The sequence below is a fragment of the Chiloscyllium plagiosum genome, unplaced genomic scaffold (assembly GCF_037043375.1).
Source record: "Chiloscyllium plagiosum isolate Xiang-an unplaced genomic scaffold, Cpla_swu_hap1 HiC_scaffold_5, whole genome shotgun sequence".
NCBI lineage: Eukaryota > Metazoa > Chordata > Chondrichthyes > Orectolobiformes > Hemiscylliidae > Chiloscyllium > Chiloscyllium plagiosum.
The window spans coordinates 2,472,617-2,484,671 of record NW_028270143.1 but is presented as its reverse complement, the minus strand read 5'-3'; the positions used below and the strand labels follow the sequence as shown (position 1 = coordinate 2,484,671).

General features: G+C 39.0%; 1 protein-coding gene across 6 annotated transcripts in view; it reads left to right on the top strand.

Moving 5' to 3' along the window:
* Positions 1-12,055, top strand: part of nek10 (NIMA-related kinase 10) — a 251,318-nt gene that overhangs the window by 179,282 nt on the left and 59,981 nt on the right. The gene's annotated exons all lie outside the window — the stretch shown is intronic.

The window sequence follows — 12,055 nt, the reverse complement described above, 5'->3', positions numbered from 1 at the left end:
TTTGCTGGTAGTATCTAATGGATCCTTTAGGTTCATTAGTTGCTGTTTTAGTGTGTTGGTAGGTTTGTGGGCTACCATGATGCCAAGGGGTCTGAGTAGTCTGGAAGTCATTTCTGATATGTCTTCGATGTAAGATAATGTGGCTATAGTTTGGTTGCATTGTTTCTGATTGCTTGGGTTTGTTTCTGAGGAATTAGTGGATTGTGTTTATTGAAAACATTGCATAGATATTTTTCATCCATTGTTTGTAGTTCTTGGGTGCCGCAGTGATGTAGTTTGTTGAAAAAAACACTCAGAGAGCTGCATCAAGACATTATCTCAAAGACATTGCCTTGCATCAAAGACATATCAGAAATGACTTCCAGTCATGGTGATGAAACATCTGAAAACAAATGTTCCAGCTCAGCGAGCTAACTTACATACTTATCATCAGCCTGAGCTACAAATCTTCTCAAAATCGCTAACAGCATTAAAACATATTTTTCATGTGCTTTGTTACATCAGTTCACTTCATGCAAGGGTTTCTGAAGAAAAAAATAATAACCTGAAAGAAGACTCATTTTGGACTTGAAATAGAAGCCTTGTTTCTCTCAGGAAAGGCACTTCCAGACCTGTTGACTTCTTCCAGTTCTTTATTTTTATTTTAGATGAATAGATAAATATGTCACAAATAAATCTTGCCTGCACATCCCCAGTTGACTTAACAGGAAAATTGAAAGTTGTTTTTTGCAGCATACATGTAATCACAAAATCATAGATCATAACATTTTACAGCACAATAGCCCAATTAGTTTATGGTGTCTGACCCAACTGCATTTAATGATATCTAGTGGATGATTAATTGAACTACACCCATGCACAAGCATCACAGTAGAGATCGATGGATTTGGTCTCTCAGTGAATGAGGCAATAAAGGGAGCTGGTAGGAAAGTGAAATTGATGTCCAAGATCAACCATGACCATTTTGAATGACAGACCAGGCTAGATCTGCCATATGGTCTTGTCCTGCCCCTATTTATTATGCTATTTTGATCTAATGGAGAATGGTATTGCGGCTGTAATAAGCCGTGCAGCTGAATAGTGGCTTGAATTTGTACCTCATATTTGCAACTTAGTGACATTGTAGTGTTGGCTATACCATTAATCTATATTCAAGGCGAGCCATTTCCTTACAGGAAGTGATGGAATAATTGGGCAAATAATTCCAAGTTGTGCTAAATTAACATATCAATGATTGCATTACTGAAGACTTCAGTCTATGGATGAAACATTAAAGTGGCTTAAAAAATTTTCCCTCAATCAATACCACCAGAAACAGACCAGTTATTTGATTTTGATGTACACAAAATATCTATTACCTTTGCCTATAAAACAATTGCAAAATGCACTTCAAGGTAATTCATTGTGAAGGACATTTGTACACATCTGAGACATGAGATAAATGGAATTGTTTCTTTTTGATTTTGAAGGTAAATCTCAATTTCTTTCTGAACTGCATGCATCTGCTCTCTATTTTTTTACCAATTCTCTTGGCAAGAAATAAGAGCAACAGAAGTCTTAAAAAGAGGCTAATAACCTCTGCATTAGGTCTTGACTGCAGGACGTTTTTGACTTACTTTGTATCCTAAAATAAATGAAGAACTGCTAGGTCACAGTTCAAAGTCTTTATAATGGAGTAGATTGCAGAATGCTCTCTGCGGATGTACTGTATCCCTCAGAGGTTCTGACAGTTCATCTAAATGTCTCAGTGGTGTCAAACCTATCTTGCCTTTTCCTTAATATGAATATATGGGCTGAATTGGATTATTACCATATTTATCTAAAATTCAAAAGATTCTCAATTTACTTTTTGCTTGAACTTATTTACACATAAAGTCCAGAGTGATGGTACATAAGCCTACATAAGCATAGTATAATCTGAGTAAAATGGATTACCTTTTTGCCAGAGTAATTGAAGATGAAGCTAAATAGTGATAGATAAACAGCTATTACTTCAAACAAGCACCTAAACAAATACAGCTAATCTCTTCATTAGGTTTATGTTTTTAAATTATTATCATTTAAATTTAATTATACCAATTGTAAATTGTACTGGACATTAAAGTAGAAATTTTAAGCTTATACAAGTAAATTGTTAGGTGTATAAATGTAATTTCTGCACCAAACACTATATGCATAGCAGTCTAGCAAAATTCGTCCCAGTTTGCCATCTATCTTAACAAAGTTCATTGGCAAGTTAACAGCTTGCAAATGACTTGCTCCTCAGATAAATTGAAGCATGATTCTCTCTTTTGATTTCTGTTTGGTACTGGCCATCATCATATTTCCTTCTAATTCTGGCTCTGCTGAGATTCCCTGAACACATTTGACAGCATACCTGCTGGCCTTAGAGTCATAATCTTTAAATTATATGGCAGTATTCTTTACCAATTTTACATTTGTCAGCCAAACACTAAACCTGTATTAACCTTTGAATTACAATTCTTCAAAGTCTTTCTGACTTTCTGCCATTTAGTTTTGCTAGTTCAGCTGCACTCTGGCCCGATGATTTGCTTGTCTGCCAACTCTGACTTTGGTGTGCCAAACGATGTATTTTTATATCTTAATTCTCACAGATAAAGCTACCCTTCTTGAATTTTGTGACTTTTCCAATGTATCTGTTTTATATGTTAAGAGTTTATTAGAATTCATGATGATCATGAGAACTGATTTCTTGGCCTGTTTTTATGTTTTCACTTTCCATAGCTGCTAATTAGAAACCTGTCCATGAACTTTCTGACTAATTAACTGGTTGGGGATGTTATATTAGTGTTTGTTAATTTCTTATTAACATTTTTTGTTTGTGTGTAAAAATATTTTAGCTATTTTGTCATTGCATATAATTCTGCATATCATCCCAGAATTCAGAACTTTAAGACAGAATTTTACATATTCCTGAGGACAGGTTTTCAGGCCCTGAGCAGCAAAAAATACCATTGGCACCAGCCCCTATCCAACCACAATTTTAAAATTAATAGTTACTTATGAAATATATCCCACCTCTGCCATTAGTTTGCAGGTAGCAAAGTGAGACCAGAGATAGGTCAGAAATCCAGCAGTCTAGGTTAGTGTGGTGCTAGAAAAGCACAGCAGGTCAGGCAGCATCCGAGGAGCAGGAAAATTGAAGTTTCGGGCAAAGGTCCTTCATCAGGATTGAGGACTCAGAAATCTAGCAGGTGAGACTTCATATGGTTCAAGCGGAAAAGAGTTGGGTTGGCCTTCAAGCTCCAGTCACCCCACATTTTCTCTCACCCTTGCCCTGTCCACCCTTACATCCTTTGACAATATACTTATACTCCTACTTAAATGTCCAGTAAGATTTCTAAGCATACATAACTTGAGCAAGATGCAAGATACATAGAGGGGTTGGAAGCGGAGTATTATCAAGTCCAGGCTAGAAGGCTGTGGTCTGGGGAATATCTGTGGATGACAATATCCCACTGGTAATGAAGAATGACTGCTCCTTTGACCAGGCTTCCTCAAATTGCATTCTCAAATTGAACTTACAATTTCAAAATTTGACTGCAGCATGTTGTTTACTGTAGAGATTTGGTTGTATTTTTCTCCCTGCTGTTATATTTTCATTTTTGTGTGCAGTGCAATATTTTTGCATTTTTAACTAATGATCTTAGTTGTTGCTGAAAATGAAATATCATTAAATTGGTGGGGATGTGAATTCTTTGGGGTTGCCAAGAATGATGGAATAAGGAAGATGAATTAATAAGGATCCACCAAATGTAGTTATTGCAACAACAGAAAAATCATATACATACCAATCTAAATTCTGGGAACATGCCCCTTGGTCACTTCAGAAGGGATGTTCTTTTTTTTCACATTTGCCAGCGAACAAGATTTATTCCATATGCGATAGTTTGAACTTCAGATCTTTAGAACAGAAGTGTCTTATGGTAGTGGCAGTTACTTTGGGCTTTTTTTGCCACTGCATATTTCAAGGACAGTGACATCTGCTAAATTAGTCTGTAGCATACAGATGTACTAACGTGAGCCAAATTTTAACTCATTCAGGATGCATTCACTGTTTTAGAAAAAATTGCTTAATGGATGTGGACGATGCCCGTTCAGCCAGCATTTATTGCACATCCCTATATTCCACAGAAAAAGTTAGCTGCCTTCTTGAGCTACTGAAATCCTGCAGGTGGACCCAAAATTTATTAGGGAGGGTGTTCCAGTGTTTTGGGGAGAAAGTGAGGTCTGCAGATGCTGGAGATCAGAGCTGAAAATGTGTTGCTGGAAAAGCGCAGCAGGTCAGGCAGCATCCAGGGAACAGGAGAATCGACGTTTCGGGCATGAGCTTCCTGAAGAAGGGCTCATGCCCGAAACGCGATTCTCCTGTTCCCTGGATGCTGCCTGACCTGCTGCGCTTTTCCAGCAACACATTTTCAGCTCTGTTCCAGTGTTTTGACCAAGTGGCACTAAAGTAATGGCGATATGTTACCAAGTCAGGATGGTGAATGACATGGGGAGGAACTTTCAGGTGGTGGTGTTCATATGTACTTCCTGCACTTATTCTTCTAGATGGTGTTGGTTGTGGGTTTGGAGGGTGCTGGATTCTAATGAGCCTCAGTGAGTTTTTGCAGTGCACCTTATAGATGTACACAGTGCTGTTATTGAGCATTGGTAGGGGAGGGACTGGATGTTTCAGGATTTGGTGCCACTCAATTGGACCTTTTTGTCCTGGATAGTGTCAAGCTTCTTGAATATTCTTGGAGCTGCACTCATAAATTCCCCAGGTCCTGATGGATTTTATCCTAGGGCCTTAAAATAAGTAATTGTGAAATAGTAAATGCATTGATTATAATTTTACAACACTCATTGGATTCAGGGAAGGTTCATTTTTATTGGAAAATAGTTAAAATAACTCCTTTATTCAAAAGGAGAGGGAGGCAGAAAACAGGAAATTAGAGGCCAGTAAGCTTAATATCTATCATAGAGCAAGTGTTAGAAGCTATTATTGAAATGTTATAACTTGGACAAGTTAAAGGCAGAGATAACATGACTTCATCAAAGGAAAATCATGATTAATTAATTTATTGGAGTTTTTGAGGAAGTAACTTGTGCTGTAGATAAAGGGGAACCAGTGATACATCACATTTAGATTTCCAGTAAAAAAAATGATAAGGTGCCACATCAAAGGTGATTGCAGAAAATAAAAGCTCATGGTATGCGGTTAACATATTGGCATGGTACAAGATTGACTGGCTAACATGAAACAGAGAGTAGAAATAAGTGGGACTTTTTTAGGCTGGCTGAATATCATGAGTGGTGTGCCACAGGGGTCAATACTGGGGCCTCAACTCTTTACAATTTATATAAATGATTTGAATCAATGGACCAAAAAAGGTATGGTATCTAAGTTTACTGATGACATAACAATAGGTAGGAATTGTGAAGAGCTCGTAAGGAATTTACACATGGATATAGATAGGTGTAAGTGTGTGGACAAAGATCTAAGAAATGGAGAACAATGTGGGAAAGGTGAAATTGTCCATTTTGATGTAAATATTTTTTAAAAAGCATATTATCTAAATGGTGAGAGATTGCAAAGCTCTGGGTGTCCAGGTTAATCTACAAGTACAGCAAATAATCAGGAAAGCTAATAGAATATTATAATTTGTTACAAGGGGAAATTGAATGCAAGAGTAAGGAGGTTTTGCTAGGAGAAAGTGAGGACTGCAGATGCTGGAGTACCAGAGTTGAAAAATGTGGTGCTGGAAAAACACAGCAGGCCAGGCAGCATCCAGGGAGCAGGAGAATCGACATTTCGGGCATAAGCCTGAAGAAGAAGGGCTTATGCCCTAAACGTCGATTCTCCTGCTCCTCGGATGCTGCCTGGCCTGCTGTGTCTTTCCAGCACCACATTTTTCAACTAAGGGGGTCTTGCTTCAGTTATACAGGACATTAATGAGACCGCATCTGGAGTACTGAAGCAGTTACTGCATTAGAAGTAGTTCAGAGAAAGTTGACTAGACTAACACCTGGAGTGGATACAGTGAGGTCTGCAGATGCTGGATATCAGAGTTGAGAGTAATTCCTGATGAAGGGCTCTGCCCCAAAATGTCGATTTTCCTGTTCCTTGGATGCTGCAAGCCTGGAATGAGCAGATTGTCTTCTGATGAAAGGCTAGAGAGGCTAGACTGTATCTTCTGGAGTTTAAAAGAGACAGAGGTGATGTAATTGAAACTTATATAATCCTGAGGGTCTTGAACAAGTGGTTATTGAAAGGGTGTTTCCTCTTCTGGGAAAATCTAGGATTCAGGGTCATAGTTTAAAAATAAGGGGCTTCCTGTTTAAAACAGAGATAAAGAAACATTTTTTTTCTCTCAGAGGATTGAGAGTCTTTGGAATTTCCATTTTCAAAAAAACAGTAGATGCAGAATCTTTAAATATTTTTTAGAGCAGAGCTCGATAGATTCTTGAATAATAAGGAGATGAAAATTATTGAGATATGCAGAAATATACAGCTGAGATGAAAATCAGATTAGCCATGATGTTCTGGAATGGTGGAGCAGGTTCAAAGGGCAGAGTGGCCTACTCTTGTCCCTTGTTTGTGTATTCATAGTATTCCATCTTACTCCTAACTTGTGCATTGTAGATGGGGTCTGACTTTGGGAAGTCCGGAGGTGAATTACTTGTGATAGGATTCCTAGACTCTGACCTGCTCTTGTAGCTACAGTAATTGTATGTCTATAGTTTCTGATCTACAGGAACGTGCTAGATGGTGGTGGAGAGAATTTCAGCAATAGATTAGAGTTAGATTCCCTACAGTGTGGAAACAGGCCCTTCGGCCCAACAAGTCCACACCAACCCTCCGAAGAGCAACCCACCCAGACCCATTCCCCTACACCTAACACTATGGGCAATTTAACATGGTCAATTTACCTAACCTGCACATCTTCAGACTGTGGGAAGTAACCGGAGCAAACCCACACAGACACGGGGAGAATGTGCAAACTCCACACAGACAGTTGCCCAAGGCAGGGATTGAACTTGGGACTCTGGCACTGTGAGGTAGCAGTGCTAACCACTGAGCCACTGTGCAACCAGAGTAATGGAAGAGCTGAGGGTTAGATGTTCTTTTGTTGGAGACAGTCATTGCCTGGCACTTATGTTCCACAGATGCTATTTTAAAGTTAAAATCAGGCTCACAGTTTTGAAATATCTTTGGTATTATCTCTGTGGAAAAACAGTATCAGCTGAACAGAACATTCAACTGTCATAGTGTGGCAGACTTACAAAATGACATCTGTATCGGGGTTCCTTATGTAAACTGTGTGGTCTAATGAACAGAAGGGTTTTCATTCTATTGATGTTCAAATGATGCAAAGCTACAGAAACACCATTATCTCAGCAGCAGCTCTGAAGTCTCCATTATGCAGCCGACTAGCTATAATATAAATAGTTACAGAGATCTGAGGAAGATGATCCTTGGTATCATGCATCCATAATTTGGAAAAAGCTAGAGTGGGAGAATTTGGCAACTTATGTTCAGGCTTGTTATGATAGAACTCCTCAGGAAAGTACACAAATGATTTCTGAATGTTTAAAAATGGCAGAACACTCAGAAACCTCCCCATGACAGTCTCTATTAGTCCTTGTGTGACTGAATTATAATGTCACAGACTTGCTAGTTTCACTGTCAGAATTAGTTGTAAGTACACCTGTTCACATTTAGCTGTCACCACGTAAGCTATTTCGGAATGTAGGAAGGAACGTAGGAACATGAGTAGGCCATTCAGTCTGTTAAGCCTGCTCTGCCAATCATTTAGATCACAGCTGATCATTTACATCAGCATCACTTTTCCATGCAACCCCATCCTCTTTGAGGTCATGATATCCAGAAATCTATCCATTTCTGCCTTGAACTTGCTCAATTATTATGTTCACACAGTCCTCTGGTGTAGAGAATTCCAAAGATTAATTACTATCTAAGAGAGGAAATTCCTCCTCAAGTCAGTATGAAATGGCTTATTCAGAGGCGATGCCCCCTTATTTTAAACTCATCAGCCAGGGGAAGAGTTCCTATCTACACCCAAGCTGTAACAATTTTGTAAGTTTCAATTAAATTTTATTCTTCAAAAGTCAAGGGTTTCTAGACTAATATTTCTCAGTTATTCCTCATCAGACAATCCTATCATCGGTGAACCTTTGTTGCACAAGTGCTCACATTCCTTTGTTTGGACATTAAGACTTCCCATCCTCTTGCCATATAAGAAATACTTTGTATTTCTGTTTTGTCTACACAACTGTAACTTCACAGTTATTCATATTACATTATATCTGCAATGTTCTTGCTCATTCACTTGGCCTGTCTAAATCCCCTTGAAACCACCTGTATCCTCCTTACAGTTTAATTCTCCATTTAATTTGAGTCATCAGAAAATTTAACAATATTGCATTTAGTCCCCACATACAAACTATTAATATGGATTATGAACAGTTGTGACACAAGCAGTAATTTTTGTAGTGCCCACTAGTAATAGCGTCCTGTCCTGAAAATGATTCTCACTTTTTGTTTTCTGACTTAACCAATGATGAAGCCATGCCAATATATTACCCCTAAATCCATGGGCTCTAATTTTGTTTACTAATCTCTGTTTAGGACCTTATCAAAAGCCTTCTGGAAATTTTGGCACAACCATCTCAACATCCTCAAAAAAAACACCAACAGCTTTGGCATACATGGTTTATCTTTCATAAATGAATTTTGACTGTCCAATCGTAATATTATTTTCTAAATGTCTCATTATCACAGCCTTTATAATAGATTGCCTTACAACAGATATCTAACTAATAGCTCTGTACTTTTCCATTTTTTCTTTCTTGTCTTAATTAGTGGGATTGCATTTACTACTTTTCACACCTTCCTAGAATCTATAGAATTTTGAAAGATAACTACCAATAAATTTATAATCTCCATGGTCACCTCCTTCTACACTCTAGGATATAGTCCATTTGGTCCAAGAGATTTATTGACCTTCAACCAAGTCTGACTTAATTATTGATACCAATTTCTTTCAGTTCTTGCAAGTGCCATGGTTTCCAAACATTTCTGAGGGATTTTCTGATTTTTCTTCTTAAATAAAGACACAAAGTAATTGTATTTTTTTTTATTTCTTTATTCTCCATTATAAATTCTCCTATAATGGACCCGCATGCATCCTTACTCATTTATTTCCTTTTCCAAGTGAGTATTCTTAACACTAAATGGCCCCAGGGCATAGACAGATGTGGGCTGTGACATCACCTGGCCACAACAGACTCCTGAAACGTCTGTGTATGACAGCTGACATCATTACTTTCTGTGTACAGTACCATTAGTACTGAGGCCATTGAAACTTCACATGAGCTGCTAACGTTGCTCTCCTTTCCGCCAGCAGAGGATGAGGAAGGGGGTTCAGGAGGAGACTGGACCGATGGGAAAACAAAGGCTATGGTTGATGGGACAAGGAGGCTCATGATACCAGAGAGGCAGGGACTTAGAAAGGAGAGGTTCCCCACCATGGCGATATCTCTTCAACTGCCCTCCTTCACTGCCTTTCTCAATCTGGGAGGCCATGTCGAGCTATTGTTGCATATCTGGAGTTTGGAAGTGGAGAGATCAGTAAGAGCAGCTGAAAAAGGAACACAGTTGCAGCAGCAGCCGTAGCCCTAGGCCTCCTGGCACCTGGAAGAGCTCCCTTCAGGCAGTGCAGTGACTGGAGAAGGCTGGGTGGCAGGATAAATATCATGAAGGAGCGGCAGCCAAGGATATGCTGCTGGGAAGGAAGATTTCCTCTTCATTAGCTCCCAGGTTCCACCTCTATCTTGCTCAGTCTTGGATTACACCTGGGCAGATGCTTTCTGGTGTTTTCCACCACTTTGTAATTACAAAGAAGGTCTATTTGCATGCTTACAAAAGTGGTGTTCAAATATTCACAGCCTTTAGGTTTCATCCAAAAGAAGCTTTGATGGTCTATCTTAGTGTATCTCATTAGCTTCCATTCTTGAAAGGTTCAGAAAGGATTTACAAGGATGTTGCCAGGGTTGGAGGATTTGAGCTATGAGGAGAGACTGAACAGGCTGGGGCTGTTTTCCCTGGAGCGTTGGAGGTTGACAGGTGACCTTATAGAGGATTACAAAATTATGAGGGGCATGGATAGAATAAATAGACAAAGTCTTTTCCCTGGGCGGGGAGTTCAGAATTGGAGGGCATAGGTTTAGGGTGAGAGGGGAAAGATATAAAAGAGACCTAAGGGGCAGCTTTTTCACACAGAGGGTGGTACATGTGGAATGAGCTGCCCGAGGAAGTGGTGGAGGCTGGTACAATTGCAACATTTAAAAAGCATTTGAATGGGTATATGAATAGGAAGGGTTTGAAGGCTTGTGGACCGGGTGCTGGCAGGTGGGACTAGCTTGGGTTGGGATATCTGGTTGGCATGGACGGGTTGGACCGAAGGGTTTGTTTCCATGCTGTGCATCTCTATGACTCTATATTCTCTTTTTCCCATTATCTATCCCTTGTTCAACCCTTTGGTGATTCTAAATTTCTCCCAATTCTCTGGTTTACCACTTTTTTCTGGCTACGTTATAAGCCACTTCCTTTGATCTAATGGAATTTTAACGTATTTTCTTAGCAACATTTGATCACTAGTGTGCATCATTAAAACTATAGAGGGCCACATTTTTGTGGAGTTGGGATCTCAATGTGGAAATTTCACCTTCATTTTAAGCAGATCTAATTTTGCCAGTAAGGGAAGGGAGCATGGCATAAACACTAAGGAGGGAAGCCTTAAGTAGGGAGCATTTATCTCACTTGTGAGTTAAACCAGGTGACATTTTAGTTGTCACATGAGCCTTTGTCCATAGTGTGGGAGTTATGAATTGATGGTGTAGCCATGAAGTATGGATAAGGTCTGTACAACTGTCATAATTTAAAATTATTTTTAAATTCCTTCTAGTTTAACCTTTGACAAAAATAATATAGCTGTTAGTGAGAATTAAACAAAACCCTCTACTAGACTGCTTTGATTAAAAGAATAGGTTAGAAATACCCTCAGTAGCATCTACTGTATTTGTGAAGTTTCAATAGAGTTAATTGTTAATGAGGGCTAGTATTATGTCATATGAAAGCTTTTCTGAGTTTAAAAAGCTATGTTGTCTTAGCATGGGCTTCTGAATTCATAGTTTGATTAATGATTTAAAAGTTTTATTTACGGTTTTGCTGTCTTTGATGTGGGTTTTGAATAGACATATTTGTTTCTATAAAATATTTACAACTTTAATACTTTTAAAAGCCTTGAATGGGTTTTTAAAAGTTGGTTTCACACACAAGTGTGTTGGAGTGGTTGAGAGACATGAGTTAGCATTGAGTTGATATGAAATGTAAAGAGAGGTAAGAGTTGTCATTGTGTTTGCATGGAGGATATGAGAGATTCTGGATATGGGTGGAAAATATAAGTTATGCACAGGGGGCATGAAAGACCTGTGGAGTAAGTGGAAGGTGTGAGTTGGCATTGTGTGGTATGAGGGCACAAGGAATCTTGGGCATAGTTGAAAAGCATTTGTTGGCATGAAGGGTATGAGAGGCAATGATGCAGGATGAGGAACGATTTGGCAGTGGATTGGCCTATCAAGTGGGTGGAGGGATGAAGGAGGGTGAGGTTTGAGAGCTAGAGGGCCTAACAACATTTCAAAGAAAGACTCCTTAGGACTCCCTCACCCCTATAACTGCAAACCCACACCTTACTAGATCTGTGGGCTGAAATCTATCCTCCCACCATCCATCATGGAATGAAAATCACACATTTCAGCTTGCACTTTACTGAGGTGCATTTAGTGAGTTGGGGAATCTCCTGAGTTCTGTCTCAACAGCCAAATGTAGCCAGGTGCCTTGTCGCTTTTCTGACTTTTCAGTTGATAGAACAAGGAAATGGGTGTTTCCAGTGGTTTAGATGCTACCTGTCTGATTGCGCTGCAAATCAAAAATTAACTTTGCAATTGAACACCCAATACGATT